A 21,136-nucleotide genomic window follows, 5' to 3' on the forward strand; every position below is an offset into this window, starting at 1 on the left:
GAATTAGCAAAATGCGACTCAAAGACATAAAGTGAGTACATGCTGTTGAAAAAATGGCACCGATGGACTTGCTTAATGCAGGGTTACCACAGACTTTCAATTGGTAAAAAAATGCAATTTTTTTTTTTTTACAAATGGAATGCAATTTGTAATAAAATGGAATGCAATAAAATGAGCTATGCCTGTATATACACACACACCACACACACACTATATATATTTAGATATATACACATATATATGTATACATACACATACAAGTATGTGTAATGAAATACATTGTTGCTAGTATGATTTTGATCTGTTAGATGTTAGATCAATTAAGAATAACAAAAGTAACAGTTTTTATTTTACTGGCACTCATTCCTTCTTCAATGCCCTTTCTTTATATAGATATGTTTCTGACCTGTATTTCTTTCTTTCTCTCTAAAGAACTTCATATTTCTTGCAAAGCAGGTCTATTGGTAACAAATCACTTCAATTTTTGTTTGTCGAAGAAAGACTTGATTTCTGCCTTATTTTCGAAGGATAATTTTGTAGACTATGGACTGTTAGGTTGGTGGGCCTTTTTTTCTCTCAGCACTAAGTATTTCATTCTGCTCTCTTCTTGCTTGCATGGTTTCTGAAGAGAAGTCAGATGTATTTCTTATCTTTGTTTCTCTGTATATAAGGTGTTTTTCCCCTCTGGCTTCTCTTAGGATTTTTTTTAAAAAGTCTTTGACTTCCTGTAGTTTGAAAATGATATGCCTAGGTGTAGTTTTGTTTTGTTTTGTTTTGTTTTTTTGACATTTATTCTGCTTGGTGTTTTCTGAACTTCATGTATGTGTGGTTAGGTTTCTGACATTTATTTGGACAAATTCTCAGTCATTATTTTTTCTTTTTTTTTTTTTTTTTTTTTTTTGAGACGGAGTCTTGCTCTGTCGCCCAGGCTGGAGTGCAGTGGCGCAATCTCGGCTCACTGCAAGCTCCGCCTCCCGGGTTCACGCCATTCTCCTGTCTCAGCCTCCCGAGTAGCTGGGACTACAGGTGCCCGCCACTGCGCCCGGCTAATTTTTTCTATTTTTAGTAGAGACGGGGTTTCACCATGGTCTCGATCTCCTGACCTTGTGATCCACCCGCCTCGGCCTCCCAAAGTGCTGGGATTACAGGCGTGAGCCACCGCGCCCGGCCATTATTTTTTCAAATACTTTTTTCTGTTCCTTTCTCTTTGTCTTCTTTTTCTAGTATTCCCAATATATGTATGTTACACCTTTTACAGTTGTCCCCCAGTTCTTGAATATTGTGTTCTGATTTTTAAATTCAGTCTTATCTTTTTCTTAAATTCTTATCTTTTTATTTTATTTTAATGTTTAGTCTTTGTTATCTTTGCTTTTCACTTTTAAAAATTTCTATTGGTATTTTCTCAAGCTTGGAGATTCTTTTCACAGCTGTTTTCAGTCTACTAATAAGCCCATCAAAGGCATTCTTCATTTCTGTTACAGTGTTGTTGATTTTAGCACTTCTTTTTGGTTCTTTCTTAGGATTTGTATTTCTCTATGCTTACATTGCCCATCTGTTTTTTGCATGCTGTCTATTTTAACCAATAGAGCCTCTAGCGTATTTGATTTTATGATTAATGTTTTAAATTCCTTGTTTGATAATTCCAACATCCCTGCCATATCTGGTTCTGATGTTTACTCTGTCTCTTCAACCTGTGTTTTTTTTTTTTGTTTTTTTTTTTTTTTTTAGTATGCCTTGTATTTTTTTTAATCGACAGCCAGATATTGAGAACTAGGTAAAAGGAACTGTTGTAAATAGGACTTTAGTAATGTGGTGGTAAACTGTATGGGGAGGAAGCGTTCTATAATCCTATGATTATATCTCAGTCTTTTAATGAGCCTATGCCTCTGGACTGTGAACTTCACAAATGTTTCTCAGTTTTGTTTTCTCCTCTTAGATTGGGCAGGATGATCAGAGTGGACCAGAGTTGAGTATTTTCCTTCTCCCAGGTCAGTTAGGTACTGATAAAACCCCTGCTTCCTATGACTGGGTCCCCTTGGGTTTTTTTTTATTGGTTTTTGTTTTTGTTTTTTGTTTCTTTTTGAGATGAAGTCTCACTCTGTCGCCCAGGCTGGAGTACAATGGCATGGTCTTGGCTCACTGCAACCTCTGCCTCCTGGGTTCAAGTGATTCTCCTGCCTCAGCCTCCCGAGTAGCTGGGACTACAGGTGCGTGCCACCACACCCGGCTAATTTTTGTATTTTTAGTAGAGATGATGTTTCACTATGTTGGCCATGCTGGTCTCGAACTCCTGACCTTATGATCCAACCGCCTCAGCCTCCCAAAGTGCTGGGATTACAGGTGTGAGCCACCACACCTGGCCCACCTTGGAGCTTTTAACTCCAAGGTGTCCATGGCTTTCCTACAGCAATTTGTCAATTTGTGTTTGTCCATGCCCTGCCTACAGCAATTTGTCAATTTCAGTCCAGATTTTCCTGTATCAGTTTTGGTTCCCAAAGAGGTTTCTGCTTTGCTATGTTGTGATTCTCTGTATCTACCTATCTGTCTCTTCAATTTTGGGGGCAGCAGTTTGCCTTGTGACCACACTTCTCTTATGGATCTAAGAAGAATTGTTGGTTTTTCAGTTTGTTCAGGTTTTTACTTGTCAGGAAAAAGTGATGACTTCCAAATTCCTTAATGTTATGATTTAAAAAAATGGATTATACTATTATCCTCCTGCTTGCTATCACCACTGCTACCATAATCAAGTTGAATAAGAAAGACATGACCATGAAAGGTGTTGTGGAAAATTATATATATGTATATATATAATGTTTTCTAGAAATTATATATAAATATTTAATATATATATTAAGTAAATATATATATTTATTTATGAAAACTCACATCCACTTTGCTTCCTTGGAATTATTATGGTCCAGCACCTATTGTTTAGCTGACAACATTGCAGCTGGTTTTATCTAAATCTATTATCCTGTTCCGATGAAGAGTAGTAAAGATCTTTACCTTCTCAGTCTGGGCTAATTTTCGATTCCTCATTATACTTTAAGATGATTTTTAAATGTTTTAATTTATATAATTTTGTACAACATTTTCATCACATTCACTGCTAACCCCTGAAGTCCCCACGTATTGGTTAATGGCTAGACTTCTTTGTGTATGGTACATTGTGTTTTCAAAGATGGCCATAACTATATTTCCCATCCCACATACTGTTTTGTAATGCAATCTTGCCACTCCTTTATGAAAAGCTGGAGTCTACCTTTTTTCCCTGTTGAATATGGCTCATTCCTCTGACCTGTTTGGAATGGAATGCATCTCAAGTGATACTGCATAACATCAAAGGATGAGCCTGAAAAGATCTGTAACTTACTCATCCACCTTTTTGAATGGTCATTCTTTGAACCCATCTACCCTATTGTGAAGGAACCCAAGTAGATGTGGAGAGTCCCACCTGCAGGAGAACGAAAGCCTCCAGTTGAGCTCGATAACCATTCCAGTAGCCAGCCATGTGAGTGTAGCCATTCTGAACTTTTTAGGTATCCCTGTATCTTAGCCAACACCATGTGAGGCAGAAGAAACACCTGGTTAATAAACAGAATCGTGAAAGATAATAAATTGATTTTAGAAGGCACTAAATTTTTGGATGCATGTTACACAGCAATGGGTAACTGAAATACTAAATTTATGTGACAACTTATTTTTTTTCAAGATCTCTAACTGTTCATGGGAATCTATGACACAGAGTTTTTAAATGTCAGATAAGGACTAGTAATACAGATGTTAAGCCATCATTTAGAATCATTTTCGAAAATTTCAAGTTTTCTTCTGAAGAGAAGTGAAGGCTGAAGAGGGTTGAGGAGCAATATGGATGTTTCCAATCAGAAATCCATTACTGGAGGAGGCATCATCTGGAAAATACTCTAAATAAAAGTAAAATTTCCTTATCTTAGTGTTAAGTCGCCACAATTTAGCAGTGTATTACTTTGTCATCTTGGCATCTTTACTACTCACCTTTTGCTTTCTTTTCATGATTCTGTCACTCATGTGGTTTCTCCTGTTTGGAAGAACTTTCTACTTTTGAATTACTTGATGAATACCTCCTTATTTTATGAAGGCCAGCTCAAATACCACCTCTTCCGGAAAGACCTTCCTGACGCTCTTAGCCAAAAATTCTGTATATCCCTGGATATGAGATGTTATCCAAGTTCGTGAGTGGACAGAATAAAAATATTGGCCAACTGGCATATATTTCAAAGATATTTGAATATATTTGAATGTATTTCGAATATACTTTTGAAGATGATTCTGAACGATGGCTTCACATCTGTATTGCTAGTACTCAATACATTCGACCAATCTACATTTCATATATAGATATATATATATATACACACACACACACACACACATACAGTCTACTGATAATATCAAATATATCAATAGAGTTACACATGCATATTTAAAATCACATTTATAAAACCTCAGTTATATTAGAAATAGTGCTTTGTTCTATTTTCACTTTTTTTGAATAATGTTATTCAAACTTGGCACCTATGCCTTCAGTATCATTCTCTTTATGATCACTAAAGTCACTCCTTTTGGTCCTCCAACATGGTTTTGCAGAAGATACCATCTTTACTTTCACTTGTGTTGTTCGAAATATACCACTTCCTATAATGTTGCCACTAGAAGCTTTAACCCAAGCTGCAAAAATTCATACCTGTGTGATTAGAAGAGTGTTTCATTTCTTTATTTTCCTTTCTTTGGGCATATATTAGTGATTTCCACAAATTAACCATGTATCATCATTTGCACATGTAAAGCCACATGCCCCAGGATTATTTACTGAGTTTAGGCCAAATGTGTTTTCCTCTTTAAAAAACAGATTATTATTTTTTGCTTGGTGACTTGTAATATAGAAAAAAAAAACCCTGATTATTTTAGCTGAAATTGGTTGATATTGATTTGAAACAGGTGGTTTCAACCCTGGCTGTAGCCTAGAATTACCTGAAGAGCATTAAAAACTACAAGCAGGGCATACTGAGGTCCTCTCTCCAGTATTCTAATTTAATTGATCTGGGATGGAGCCTTGGAATTTTAGTTTGTGAAATCTCCCCAGATGATTCTAATGTGCAACAAGAGTTTTAGAACCACTGATCTAAAACCAATATTAGTAGAGAAGTGGTTTTCAAAATCAGGTCCTCAGATCAGCAGCATGAGCATTACTTGAGTATTTGTTAGAACTATACGTGTTTCGGCCCCACCCTAGACCTCAGAAAGTTTTAGGATGGGGCTCAGCAATCTGTGTTTTAACAAACCCTCCAGTTCATTCTGATGTACACTGAAGTAACAGACCCACTGGTTTAGGCTAATATATTTTTCTGGAATAGTAGTTTGTTGTTCAAAGTATATTTATTGATAAAACATGTAGTATGGAAAAATGTGTAAGGAATGCAATATAAGGGAGAGGTCATTTGTAGAAAAATGACTTGCCTTGTATTGAAGCATATATAGTAACCTCTCCTCTGAATTCCTATATGTAGCGCTTTAAGTATACATCTTTTAGGTATTGACCACATTCCACATTGCAATATATTTAATTGCTTAAGCTTTTTCTCTAAAGCTAGGGTAAGTATTCTGAGAAGGATCCAGGATCAAGCAAGAGTATAAAGAATAGGGATCATGAACAGATTCACAAACCAGAAGGTGACAGATTAAATGGCATTGATCAGAGGATGCCTCAAAACAGTTATTCTGTCACCTTTCCTCTGTCCTGAAGCCTAGCTTTTATTTTATGCTTCCTCTAGCCTCCTATTTTGCCCTAATTTCTAGAAATGTAATGGAGAAAGATAAGGCAGTATTCTAATTATTTCATGGTTGGTTCCAAGAAATGAGAAGTGGGTTGGCTGAATAATTCTTCTACAAGGCATGGCTAGTTCTGTGCATCTTCAAAGGGCAAGCAAGTGGAGGAGGCACCCATTAACTCTAGAGCCATATGGATAGATGCATACATAATACAAGAATTTTGGCCTTATTGGCTGTACAACACAGTGCCTATAGTTAACAATAAGGTATTGTGTACCTAAAATTTGTTAGCAGGGTAAATTTCATAGTAAGTGTTCTTACTCCCCGCCATGCACAAAACCACAAAGGCACACAAGAAAACTTTCGGAGGTGGTGAATATGTTTATAACCTGGATTGTGAAGGTAACATGAGTTTATACATATGTACAAAATTGCCAAATTGTATATATTAACTTTGTGCAGTTTCTGTATAACAATTATAACTAGAAAAGTATTCCTTAACAATTATAGCTGGTAAAAATAGTTTTTTAGAGGGTGCCATTCACCATGATATCTTAGGGCTCAAACAGAGGCAAGTGAGACTCCTAAAGCATAAATCTTCTTTTCAGTAGTAATTTTAGGAGTCAGCCACATAAGTGGCTGATAAATATACAATGTCCAGTTGTACAGATAAATATACAATGTTCTAGTGTTACCTCAAGGCCTTAATTTAAGAATTGTAAGCCTTTGGTTTTTCACACTGGTGAAGAAATCAGTAGTAACTTTAAAATACCCTTGAGTTTCCCTCTCCTCATTTATCTTCCAAATCTATAGTTCATGTTTTCTTTCTGTGATATCCTCTTCCTTCTAATAATTGGTTTCAGAGATTAATAAATTCTTGAAAGCATAGGAAAAAATGCAAATTTTCTCTTTGAGAGCAGGGACAAGTTTTTTTTAGACGGAGTCTGCTCTGTCACCCAGGCTAAGTGCTGTGGCCGGATCTCAGCTCACTGTAAGCTCTGCCTCCTGGTTCCCGCTTATTCTCCTGCCTCAGCCCGGAGTAGCTGGGACTACAGGCATACCGGGCCACCTCGGGGCCTGGCTAGCTTTTTTGTATTTTTTAGTAGAGACGGGCTTCACTTGCTCGGCTAAGATGGTCTCGGACCTCCTGACCTCGGATCCGCCACTTTATCCGGCCTCCCAAAGTGCTGCTGGGATTACAGGCTTGAGCCACCGCCTGACAAGTTTTTTAAGAGAGAAAAATGAAAAGATGCAGTTATTGTTTTTAAAGCCAGAGGCAGATTGTGCTGGCAATAAAGGAGAATTTGTGAGATGCTTTGTGGAATTGAAAGTTCTGCTTTGCTTTCTCTGCCACACTTTGAGAGCCTATTCATCTGTCCTTTCAACACCACCAGTATTTTTGTAAACATGAAAAACACAACCAAATAACCTCAAGCTCTTAATTGCTGTGGAAACAAGCTGTAGGAAAAATACAAGACTGATGACGTATACCCTGAGCATTCATTGCTCTGTAACAATATTAGAAGAGAACAAACACCTTGAGATGGTACTCGTTTTGAACATCTTTCCTTGGGGAATGCACTCAGGAATAATCTCATGAGTTTGCAGAAGACGTGAATTGAATTTCTTTAAAAGGATGGGAATCTAGAAAGTAGTTCCCTGCTATGTATCACCAAGCAGACAAGCTCAACACCATTCTTATCTGCTTCTAGGTGCTTTCCAGTGCCCCCCAAACAGGGATGTTAAATGCTGCATTACCCGGATTCCTTTGTAGCTGGTGTTCTTCATGTCTGCCAAGGGCGTATATTAACACTGGAGATTGGGAATGCAGAAGCAAGCACCATATAGCATGGCCAAGCAGCTCTTCTGAAAGGCAAGGTAGTGGAAGCATTTGGTTCTTCCGAGGCATGTGTGGAGAAGTCGTGTGCACTCCTAGCTTTATGGGTGTCAGGTAGAGGGCAACTGTAAAAATAGCAACTAGGGACTTTGTGGAACACTCATATACGGTGATTGAAATGTCTCATGGCTGCATGGCTTCTGGCTATGTATCATCTAAGCTCATTCTGTTGGTCCTTCCCAAACTTCTTAAGCCCTCTGGTCTCTAAAGGCATGTGACCTTTGGCTAGCTACCATTTCTCTCTGAGTCCACATTGCAAAACTATACCTTTCCTGTTCATATCTATATACACTCATGTTTCTGTTAAATTGATCGGTTAAAATAAATAGGTATCTTAATTTATTTGAGTTGTCCTACTTGGCCATCGAGACAAAACTAACATTACCATCTCACACATGGACACACACACACACACACACACACACACACACACACACATATACAACTAACCAGCTATGTCAGGTTCCTTGGTTCCCTGTTGAGGCTAGCAAAAATCGTGTTTGGAATCTCCATCTCACAAGCAATTACAAGTAGGGTTAACCCCAGTTCCTTCATGATCTCATCACTGGGTTTCAGAAGGGGCCAGTGTCACCTGAGGAATTGATGTTTAGCATGCAGGCTGTTAAAAATGGACCTATGAAGACATGGTAAGGCCAGTGGAGAACCAAGGGACTTGATGGAGTCAGGGTGTGTGTGTGTCTTTATGTGTGTGCACACATGTTGTGTAGGAGGCGACTGAGTTTGTTTTATTTTGATGGAAAATCAGGGCATCTCAAATAAATTAAGATTCCAACTTGTTTTAACTGATTCATTGTGTATGAATTGTGCAAAAATATGAGTGGGGAAGGTGTAGTTTTATAATGTCAAAAATAGGAGAATAAACTTTTCTTTAAATAAAGAAGATCATTATGTATTCCAAAAATGTTGACAAAAACAAAAAGTTTTATTTCATTACCAGTGGTTTTAAAATAGAGTTGAAATATAAGTGAAAAGAGATGGAATGTACAACATGTTGCTGGAGGGGCAGCCACAAACAAAAACGATTGTGGCTGCAAAGGGAGAACTCCCATCAGTATGGATTTTTACAGGGTATTCACAAAAGAAAGCTGGATTACGGAAGAAACAGTCATCAAAATTACCCAATTATTGTGTTAGATTTCTTTTATTTTGAGGAAAATGGGACTAAAAACAGAGAGAGTAGATAAAAATAATCAAGAGGGAAGTAAATGCTGAGATATGTAAGGAATAAGGCATGCCTACCTATTTTAAATGAATCCATCTTCAGAACTACATGAATTACCTACGAGGGTAAGGAAAACGTGTTTGCATATGATAAACATGTATAAAATATTCTTGAGAATTTGGGGAAAATGTGTCTAACAGTCTCTAATGACAGAATGCATATGCTACTAATGAGTATAACATGAATTCTTGTTTGTTGAAATTACAAAATAGTTTGTTAAGAAATTGTGATTGAACGCTTAGAAAAGAAAATGGTGATTACTAGGAGATAGCTTAGGTTCACCGAGGATACCTTATGCAAAACTAATCTTGTTTCACTTTTTATTTTGAATTTTAGATGGAAAGATAAAATTCCATAGGCATAATGTGTTTTGATTTAATTCATCAATGTCGCAGGACTATTTTATGGAATCTATAGAGGGAAAAATGGAGAAATGTAGACTGGATAATATTCAGTTAAATAGATTCGTAGTTTGTCAAACAATCTCAGCTTCTCCTCCCTACCCCATGAATAGTCTTTCCTTCAAAACAAATAAAATGTAGAATATCTCAGCCATTGGTCTTGTCCTACTCAACATTTTAATGATATATATAATGACATAGAAGGCATACTTATCAAATTTGCAGATAACATAAAGCTTGGGGCAATGGCTAATACATCGAGTAGCTGAATCTTAATTCAAAACTATCTTGACAGGCTGGAATGCTGGCCAAAGCTAACAAGATGAAATTTAATAGTTATAAATGTTAAATCCTGTATTTAGGTTCAGAAAAAAATCAAATGTACAAATGCTAGATGAGAGGATATTTTAAAATTGCCTAGGAGCCATTTCTATTTAAAAAATGTCAGTTTTTTCTGACTATAAATTCAATATGAACTGCCAACTTCCATTGATAAAAGGCCATTCGTTGAGATAAAATTTATTACATTCCTACTATGTGCCAACACGTTAATTATCTTATTTAACTCTTAAAAAATCTCTCCAAGACAGTTCTATTTATCTCTACTTTATAGATAAGAAAACCAATTAAGTTGTTCACCTGTATGCTGTTGGTAAATGTTAAGGCTTCAAATCAAACTAGATTCTCTTTTTTCCAGGTTCAGCATTCCAGTAGAGCTTTGCTACTCAAAATAATGCCTGTAGACCAGCATCTTACTAGAAATAGTTGAGTCTTGGGCTTCTCTCCAAACCAACTGAATCAGAATTTTCATTTTAAGAAAGGTTTGATGTCACTGCCAGTCATTTTACAGAAGGGTTGAAATATATCTGAGAAGGAAGGGACAGGGATACTAAGGGGAAGTGTCTGAATAGCAAAATTTGAGAAGCACTGCATTGTATCACACCTTCCTCAGATTACTACTGTAGAGAGAAGGTAGTACCACATCTGCCTCAGTTTACCACTGTAGAGACAAGGTAGTATTTCAGGAGGGTGGCTGGTTGACTAGTGGCTTGAGCAGGCCTCACAGGATGAAGTTATTTTGATCATGTCTGTCAGTAACCATATCTGCACTGGTTTTATCACATTGGAAAACTCTGACTTGGTTCTTTATGCCAGATTTTAAGATGAAATATTAATAAACTGAGAGGTCCAAGACAGATAAAGAAGTGTTCAGATATGTTGAAAATAGGTCTAAGAAGAAGAATTGAAGAAATTATGAATGCCTATCTTTGAGAAGAGTTGCAAATAAGGCAGGATAATTTTCTTCAAGTATTTGGAGGGATACCACTTGGAAAGGGGCTGTTTGATTGATTCGATTCATCTTTTCCATTTCTTTTTTCTCATTTATCAGATATTTGTGGAGAATCTAATGCATATCTATCATTGAAATATACACATCTTCAAAGTATACACATCTATCAAAGTATTACCTTTTATTTGTTTTGGGGGAAAGACTGCATGGTGTTGGAGAAGGAGATAAGCATTAAGATTATTGTTGAGAATAAGAAAGACAAGGTGACTGTTCTCAAGGAGATAATAACCCAGGGGTTATATGGCACACAGCACATTATGTGTACAGGTAATATACATGCAAATAAACACATGCCAATATTATTTCAGAAAATGGTAAGTGCTCTCCAGGTGATAGAGACTTGGAGGGAACTCATTTGGTTCTTGGAGTCAGGCGGTCAGGGAAGTCTTCTCTGAAATGACATTTGAGCTAAATCCTGAGTGACAGGATGGAATCAGCTATGTAAAGGACAGAGGGAGAGCATTCCAGATAGGAGGAAGAGTAAATGCAAAGGCTCTGGGGAAGAATTAAGCCTGGCATGGTCTAGGACAATCCTAAATGGGGCAATAAAAGGATGCAATGGCCAAATGTAGCCCTTCCTCCCAGGTTATCTGCAGATTGAATGTGTGTGATGATGGGTGTATTTTTCCTCTGTGCTATTCTCAGCTATGGCGGCAGGCTGAAACAGTAACTGATCGGTTACCATGGTTTCCAATGGAGGCAATGTAGCATGTAATTATTATATACAGCTATCATTACTAAATTCAGTATGGCATTTGATGTAATTCAATAAATAATTGGAGTCATAACTCTAGAAGGAGGGTGTGACTGCTTACGGGGTAACATTTTAAGGAAAATTACTTAAAATATTTTTTTCATACAGCTTGCCTGTCGGGGCACTGATGAGTAAAATTTGGTAGTTGGTTCTAATTGCTTTTCTCATATCAGAAGAAAAATTGGTAAAAGGAGGTTTCAGGTCTGCCTTGATAGGTAAAGTAGTGTTGATTCAGGTACTAAATGAGGCAAAACCCTTCATTTGGTTTTTAGCATGGTATTTAGTGAATCTCATTTCTTTGGGTTTGTACATCTTTAACAATGAAATAAAAACACATGCTTTGTGAAACATATAATAGAGAAGAGAGAGAGACTTTTAAACAATCTACCGTCTCCTCCTTCTCTACAGATTCCAGAGCAAGTTTCCCCAATTTGTCACTGAGCACTAACTAATTAAGGAGTTGTCACTTTCCTGGCCTTTACTCAATGTTATGCACACTCCAGGATATAAACGCGGGTATGAGGGTAATCCTACGTTATATATTCAAGGGAACTGCCGAGTGTTTCCATTTGTATTGTTATCATTTGAAGATAAATAATTTCCATTTATTTTAATAAAAGGCAACCAGACATGTATCTGTGTTAGGCTGCTTCATGCTATTGATAACCCCTTCTCTTAATCAATTTTCCCGGTCACTTGCTTTCGGCATTACTGCGTGAGAAAGTGAACGTCTTAACTGAGTCAAAAATTTGCACCACCATATGGAAACAGAGAAAGACTACTGACAAATTGTTCTTAGTATTTTTATAAACTATGTATCCTTTTGCTAAATTTCGAGTTCCTCAGGAATAATCCTCTGGAATACTTGTAGGAATCTACTCATGGACACCCCTATATGATATCTTCGTTTCCTTGTTTTTCTCAAACATATGCATGGTATTACATGCTTTTTGTCATTCGAGATGATGTGTTATAGGAATAGAGAAGTGCCAGGAAGAGATGTTATACACAATTCCTTTTGTCAAGAAGTGTATGGTCTACTTGAGGGAAATGAGAAGCGTGCACAGTATAGGCATCAGTAGAAAGAACACACAGACATTGTAGTATGTCTGAACTGGGTTTACCACCTTCTCCCATTTTGCTTGTGGTGCCAATTCACCTCCCTGAATTTCTGCTTTCTTATATATCAAATGGACATACTCAAAACTGGATAATAGGGTACATGCAAAGATTCAATCTGATAAAATATATGAAGTTGATAAATACTATACTTGGCACATGGTGAATGATCAGTAGAAATACAACAAAAAATAAGGATGAATGTCAAATATTTTACAGAGACATTAAGCGCTGTGCAGTTGGTAGGAAACATGATTGGAGTATTTGGGGAAGGCTTCATGGATGAAGTAGGATTTAGACTTAGAATTGAAGGGTGGGCATGCTTTAGACATGTGGAAGCAAGGGGACTGTTTCAGGTGAAGGGAATGGCATATGCAAATGTGTGGATAGCTTTACCATTCAATTTTCTGTTAATTTAACTTTCTTCAAAACTCAATTATGTTAGTATGGAACTGTGTTTTATTTTTTAAACTATGTTTTCAGTCCTCCAGAGTCATATTAAGTTGATATTTTCTTCATTATTTGAAGAATTAGTGAAGACAGTCTGTATTTTCCATCAAGAACTGGATGAAAATATCCTATGGCACTTCTCCAAAGACTGCTAAGAAAACAATACGTGAAAGAGGCAAATGGACGCAAAATTTGGAAAGTGGGTTTTCCACAGCAGTCTTTCTTTGGCTCATTCTTCCGCTGTGTGCCCCTTTCCCCACTCCCTCCAGTTATTCTTTTATCCAGTAGCTTCTTTTTGTGCCTTGACTGTATTCTCCCATCCTGAGCCTAAATGATGTCCGGAGATATACATATATATGTATATATATATGCCCTGTTTTAGATGATAACTTTACTCCTTAAAGTATAGTGCTGGCAAGCAGTCTTCAATTTTCAGCCCCTTCAAAGATTGCCACAGTTGTGGAGGACAGTCTTGTCCGAGCAGTCTTTCCCTGAGGTGGCTTACATTCATTGACTGTGTGATGTAGGACTGTAGAGGCAGGGCCATCTTTCCCCATCTCAGGACCATTTTGTGGGGGCCATTCCAGCTCCAGAGCTCCACTTGGGTTTGGCTGAGGCTGTCGTTGGGCCTGCATTGTAGCTCAACATCTCCCTCTGCTTCCTGCTGTTTCCTTCTCCCCTTCCCGTAAGTGTTGCTCCCAAGGACACTTCTCAATAAATGTGCTGCAGTCTAGCCTTCATCTCAGAGGGTGTTTCCTGGGGAACCAAACTTGCAGCAAGGTGTTTTCCTTTAGGTTAAGTCAGTCTTCCAACCAATGTAATGTGGGACACCGGTGTGCAATAAATGAGATTAAGTCGTGTTGAGATATTCATTCTCTCAGCATTCATAATGGCTGGGCTAGCCTAGAGTGATGGAAGCTCAGCTGGTCATCTGGAGTCACTAGATGCCTTGACGACTCACCCCAAGTGCTGTGCAAATAGTTATGCTATGCTATTTAAAGGTTGGGTGAAGGCACTGTGTTTTTAGGAATGCTCCAAAGACAGACACACTGTTATTCCTAGGAGATGTCAGGTTGTTTTTTTTTTTTCTTTTCTGTTAGACACTATACCTTTAAGGTTGACACATTTATCAGTTAACAGTTGGAAACTTGAAAGGGAAAGCCTAGAATTCTGAGGCACTGAAGATAGATAGTTAAGTTTTGATTAGGATATAAAAGAAGATGGGAATTCATATTGAATTTGGAAAAATGTTCCGTTGAGAGGGTTATACAAATTATTTACAAATAAATCAAAGTATCTAAATGTTCCCTTTTAGATTATTCTATTACTTTCTTTTTCTCTACCACCCACTCAGATTTCTTCATCTCCAAGAGCTGCACATAGTATTTTTCCTAATACATTATATTAATTTCACAGCAGCACTTTAAATAGTGGCACAGCTGCAGTTGTCATTGAACAGTGTATGAAATAACCTTGGAGTATTAATTGTTATTTATTCATATGGTGGCTTGAGTTTAATTGTATGTAGGCTTTGCCTAAACTTATAAAAGGTATTTGTATAATCCTCGTTAATAACTGTAATTCCAGAAGTTAAAAGTCATAAGAGTTTACATTTTGACAATGCTGTTCATACTAGTACCTGAAGTACTTTGTAAAAAATACATTCTAAAGGGCAAAACTGCTATTATTTGGGCTTAAAATATTTGCAGACTTTGGATAGAAGAAATTATTCCAAACGCACTTGGGGACAGAGAAGTGTTTCTCTTTCTTTACTTTAGCTTCCAACAACGTTTCTTCCTTCAAAACAGGAAAGAATTGAATGGCAGTGTGGGCCAGGTAGGGCTAATCTTACATATGTTTGAACTATTCTTGAAGTTCTTTCAATATTTTATTTTAAGCATGCAGTAGTGTGCTGGATCTAGTTCCCATCACCTTGTGAGAACTGACTGTAGCACATATATTTCCAACTCCATATCCAGTGACATTATATGGGTAACTTGAAATTAGCTATGGTGAGAGTATTTACACCACAGCAGAATTTAACCATCAATTAGGGTATTCCCCTCTTCATCTCCAAGGAGGCTACTTTTTAAACATTTGCCAATATACCACTGCCATCGACTCATATCATTCCCAGTATAAATTACAGTTTTATATGAAATTTAAAAATACATAACGTAAAAAAACTTAAAAGAATGGACCTTCACATCCTTTCTAAAGTTCAAATGTATCCAGAACCTGGAATTTTGATGGAGGCTGAATGAATTCACAAGTTTTGGATAACTTAGGAAATCATGCATCTGATTCTATAACCTCAGATCTAACATTTTCCAACATTAATGGCTCTTTGTGGGTGTTTTCTGTGGCCAGCTTTAAACTCACTCTAATAAATAAAACAAAGGATTTTCCTCAGGGGGCTGAAGTTACTTTTCTTTGTTTTTGGATTTGAAGGTATTGTACCTGAAATATATAGGAGTGATTTGATTGATTGCTCATGTATGATTAAGCTCACTTCAATTTTAGCGCAAATCATGTACTTAGCTTTAAGGATATGGGTTTAGAGTGGAGCTAGGAAGTTATGGTTATCTAGCAGTTGGGGTGGGGGCTGGAGGAGATCATGATCTCCCCCATTCAGATAGGTGGCAGAAGCCTGGAAATCCCGCTTCTGGCATATGCAGCCACTGTCTTTTCCTCCTTAGGATGTGTGAAGTCCGGCATTGTAATAAAAGATACATCTGAACACATTCAGCTTTGCTGGTGGTATAACTGCAGTTTTAACACAAAACATGAAACGTTCCATGTATTTTTACTTTGAACTATTGTGCTTGGGAGTTCCATAGTCAGCGTATGCCCTCCACATTGCTCCTCACTGAGCCCCCAATAGTTACCTCGTTAGATATGATTACCTCCATATAGACAGTCCCAAAGTATTATAAGAGTGTATTTGATTGTAATATCTAAATATTTTATTACACAAAACAAATGGGAGCTTAGAGTAATAGAAATAAAATAAAATAATGATACACATTGAAGACTGTGAAATAATAGTTAAAGGGGGCAAAATCACAGGAAATGCCTCTCTTGGAGCCTAATTAACTAAATAGAAAACCTGGTTTATTTTTTACAACTAAAAAAATAAATAAGTAGAAAGCAGAAAAGGAAAATGAGACAAGCTTATGCCATAAAATTGAAAAGTGACAGAAAAAAACCCAAAAATTCTGCATACTCTAGTGGAGCAGAAAAAAACTCAGCAAAGATAGAAATTGAATAAAACCCCCAGAATTCCCGTAAATATTACTCAATTTTTGGGAAAACATACCAAGGAGATAAATAAGCAATACTGGGAAAAACCAAGAAACATATCTTTCGGACTAATTGCTCTTTCACATTCAAGGGCAAAAGAACCACAATGCTTATTGTTTTCTGAGAAGTAGGGCTGAATTCAGAGAGCAAGCTGGGTGAAATGGGACTTGGTACAGGATTTCAGAAGAGAAAGCAGAGCTCAAATTTCCCAATAACTGTTTAAAAGAGTTCTAATGAAATGTTGACTACTCCTCCATTTCCATCAACTCAGGAAGGATTGAAAATACTCATATTGAAGCTCAGACAAGCAGGGGAAAAAAAAACCTGAAATAAGGTATGAATGGCGTCAAGGGGAATTCACTCAGAAATGTATCTGGACAAAAAGAAAGTATAAAATACATTAAGTATGAGAAAGATAAAAAGAAGTAAAATAGAAGCCGTGATAATATAATGGAACAAAAATAGAAAACAAAAATCAGTAAAAGAAAGAGGGAAAAAAATGAGTGAAAAGAGCCAGGAAGAGCAAAACCAGAAGAACCTAATCTTGAATAAAATGCAAACTAGGATACAGAAGAAAGTGTTCCAAAATTGTTCATGCTACAGAAGAATGCACAAAGAATATTAATCAAGTTAAAGTAGAACTACAATGATAAGAAGATACAAAAGAGTAAGATGTGAAAGGAGATTGAATAATAAGTAAGCGAATTGAGAAGTAAGCACAAGTTATTAGCTTATACATAAATGGGAAATACACAGCTGAAAATAAAACTTCCATACAAAATCTGGAGCAAGAAAAGATTTCGAGATATAGTAGAGGAAAATTTTTTAGAAACAAAGAAAAATAATCCCTTGAAACTTAAGGAAACATACTTCATAGCAGGAAAAATTACTTGCAGTTAATGACACTGAGACATATTTTGATTCATTCATTGTGCTTAAGAATAAAGAAATAATTTTTAAGTAATCACAGGTCTTCAGATATCCAGGGGGAAAAGTTAATTGATTCACAAGGAGAAAAAAAAATCAGGGTAGCCACTGTTGTTCATGAAGTAGTGAATTTCCTCATCCAAATAAAAAGATTGATATAGTTACTTTTAATTTCAAGATTTAAAACATTGTCTAGGGAAAGTAAATGGCATACCTGCAGTTATAGATCAATAGCAGAGTTTATACTAGAACCCAGATGTTCTGATTTGTGGTCAAGCATTTGGAATATCAAATATGTAGCTTCTTTCACTCACATGCAATGTGCCATAAAACTTTTCTTTTTTCTGTATCTTAATTTGCTATTGGTTAGCTTGGCCCTTCTCATTCAGGAAAGCCATTATAGGCATTAAAATTAGATATACAGTGAAATATCATGATTTTCTGGAAAGATGGTATCTTCCTAGACACTATGAGTTTATAATTGTTACTAGGTAAGAGTAGTTCAGAGTAGAGGCCAGAGAAAGGCAAGTGCAGTTCAGTATCAGGGGCATGGACAGTAGAATTTGACCTAGAAGAAAGCCCGTGATCATCCTTCTAAGGGACTCAGGAGAAGAAAACTATGGAAACAGTGTTTAAATTCACTGGAGAAAAGATATCTTATGGAAAAGGCAGCATTTATTTTTTATTAATCTCTCTAGGCTCTGTTCAGATAATGATCCAATTATATCAGTCACCTTGGATAGAGAACATAAGAGCATAACACTACAGAGCAGCCTGAAATTACAGTTACTGGTAGCCCTGTCTTGCCCCCCCAGACCTCATTTATGCACTAACATTAGATCATCTTTGTTATTTGTAAGTTGCTGTAATGCTTTTTGTTGTGAGAATTTTACATTTGAAATGAAGAAAAAAAAGAAAGCACTAACCTTTACTGACCTACCATGAGCTGTGTTTTAAGAATTGCCTTTTGGAATAAAGTATACATTCTCTATTCATGCTCTGTTTTTTTCTTTCTATGTGACTGAGGGGGGAAAAAAAAACCTTCATAAAGGAAAGACAGTCTCCTTTAGGAATTACCATCATGACCTTCTGTGTGAAATATATATATAGGCTTTATAACAGTCTATGGATCTATTAAATTTCTTTGCTGATAGCAGCAGTATTTAAAAAATACTTCAATTGCAATATTCCTTTCTTGCTACAGCTCAAGACTGAAGAAGCTGAAGTCATCGTGCAAAATGGCTGTCACACACAGGTCACATGATAAGGAGCTCAAATCCAGCTACTAACTAATTGGAATGTCTGTTTAACCCAAAAGACAGGCAGATTCCTGCCAAAGTCTATCTCTAAGTTTGTGATGGTGCGAGCATGTTCCTGTATACAAGGAAAGAAAAGCATTTGCCACTAAGAGGACAGATTAAGTTTTAGGTATTAGAATAGCTTTTATAAGGTCTAGTAATATTATTTTTCCCTGCTTAGCTGAAATGTTGTTGGTTATCATACTTTTGAATGTAAATTATATTATAGTTAAAAGTATCACTATTTTTTTCAGTAGGAGCTGGAACAGATGAAATTACACTTTACTATATTTGAATATTTCTGTAAGACATGTAAAAAAATTTTTTGTGTAGCTACAACTACACATATGAATTAAATATGAGTCTTAATAAGATATTACATCTGTCTAGTTAAGTAAAAGTAAAAATTATGAATTACTACTTAAAATGAATCAATAGCTTTAGAATTTGAAAAACTAATAACCCAACATTAATCATTTATTCATTTAATCAATCAATTATTCACCAAAAATTGTATTAAGTACCTACTATGTGCGAGGCTAGAATTGTACTAGTAAAAAAGACAATCCATGATCTCACAGGCTTTCCAGTCTAACTCATTAAAAAGTAAGTCCTAAACAAATAGCCAAATAATGTAAAATGTCTGGGGATCTCTGGTACTGGATAAGAGTAAACAACTTCGCGCTGTGTCTCCCAGTGAATATGGCTGTAAAAGTTGGAACGAATGCACGGAGCAGGTATTTGAGGGGTCTGAAATATAAACAGTAGCAGGCAAAAGGGGAAAGAAGACAAGAATTAAAAGTAGCACTGAACTGGCAGTGAGTTTATCCCATTTTTCCTTCAGTATCTGCCCACATGAAGACAATGCAACCTGGAACCTGGAAGCAGGCTTGGGATAAAGAGAGAGAGCTCCAGAAGAAGGACCTCTATTTCTGGCTCTAGAAGCAGGAAAATGGTCTTCTAATGCTCAGAGTTGGGAAATCTCCTACTTTTTTTTTTTCTCCTTTTCTCTTTTCTCTCACACCTCAGCCCAAGCAATCCAATGACAGCAGGGGAGGTAGACGTAATAGAGAAAAAAACCTAGAGTCGCCTAAAACATTGAGAGAGGAGAACCTTTCTCTGTGATGGGAGAAGCTGAGATGATCCCAAGAAGGTGGGGCAAACTCCTATTGAGATTTTTCTTTCTCTGTCTTCTGGTCACTTGTCCCAAAACACAGCACAGGTGGCAGGAAATGTGCACCAAGTTAACGTAAATAAAGCTTCAGATTTCTGGCTAGAGGACCACAAACAAGAGCCCCAGGGAACCAGAATGTCCTGGGGAGATGGTGGAGAGGGAAGAGTTTGGGAAAATAAACCTCTTAAAGTTCTTGATGAACTCTCAAACTCACCCATGGCTGTGCATGCACACATAGGACCCATACAGCTGAATAGACCACTGCCTAGGTCACAGACTGGCCACTTGGTGGTGCACATGAGGGACAGATCCAATCAGCACTGAAAAGGCTTTGAAATTGGAACTGACATTGAAAGCACAACCTACAGAAGGCTGGCAAGAACTTGTGGCCTCAACCTAACTGGGTCAGTTACCTGCTAAAACAGTAATATCAACATTCTCCATGTGATTTAAACAAGATCCAGAAGCCCATAATATGATACTCAAAATGTCCAAGATATAATGCAAAATTACTCAATATACTAGGATCGTTTTATGTGCATGAGAAAACACAATCAACAGATACCAACAGTGACATTATGTAATTGTTGGAATGTTCTGACAAAGACGTTAAAGCAGCTATTGTGAACATGCTTCAGGTAAGTAAGGATGAACGCTGTTGAAAAAATGGAACGAAAACCTCAGCAAAGAAGTAGAAAATACAAAGAAGAACCAAGTGGGTACTTTTAGAATTGAAATATAGAATAACCAAAGTTAAAGAAAAGAAAAACTCACCAGAAGAATTTAACAGCAGAATGAAGGCGAGAGAGAAAAGGAATCAGTGAATTTGAAAATAGGTCAGAAGATACATCAGTAAAAATTATCCAATTTAAACATTTGAGTAAAAAAGACTTTTAAAGAATGAAAAGAGCCTCAGGGACCTGTGGGATAATAATAAAAAGTCTAACATTTGGGTCATTGGAATTCAAGAAAGGAGAAAGAGTAATATGCAGAAAAAATATTTGAGGAAGCAATGAACAGAAACTTCCCAGATTTGGTGAAAGACAAACCTACCATAGATTCAATGCTATAGATTTAAGAAGTTAAGTACATCCCAAATAGGATAAACGCAAAAAAAAAAAAAAAAAAAGCATACCCATACACATCAAGAGATCCTCCTGCCTCAGCCTCCTGAGTAGCTGGGATTACAGGCATGTGCCACCAGGCCTGGCTAAATTTTTGGATTTTTAGTAGAGACCAGGTTTCGCCATATTGGCCAGGCTGGTCTCAAACTCCTGCCCTCAGGTAATCCGCCCATCTAGGCCTCCCAAAGTGCTGGGATTACAGGTGTGAGCCACCGCGCCTGGCCAGGCACATTACTTTTTAGAGAATAATGATTCAGACAAGAGCTGATTTCTCATTAGAAAGCATG

At 36.9% G+C, this 21,136-nt stretch overlaps 1 long non-coding RNA gene across 1 annotated transcript in view; it reads left to right on the forward strand.

Moving 5' to 3' along the window:
• LOC110742168 overlaps window positions 1-20,855 on the forward strand; it is an 80,099-nt gene extending 59,244 nt beyond the window's left edge. Inside the window, exon 3 of the long non-coding RNA XR_002519591.2 lies at window positions 7,521-20,855. This is a non-coding gene — a long non-coding RNA (uncharacterized LOC110742168). The remainder of the gene's footprint in view (window positions 1-7,520) is intronic.
• Window positions 20,856-21,136: the final 281 nt, after the last annotated feature.

This window comes from Papio anubis, chromosome X (genome assembly GCF_008728515.1).
Source record: "Papio anubis isolate 15944 chromosome X, Panubis1.0, whole genome shotgun sequence".
Classification (NCBI taxonomy): Eukaryota; Metazoa; Chordata; class Mammalia; order Primates; family Cercopithecidae; genus Papio; species Papio anubis.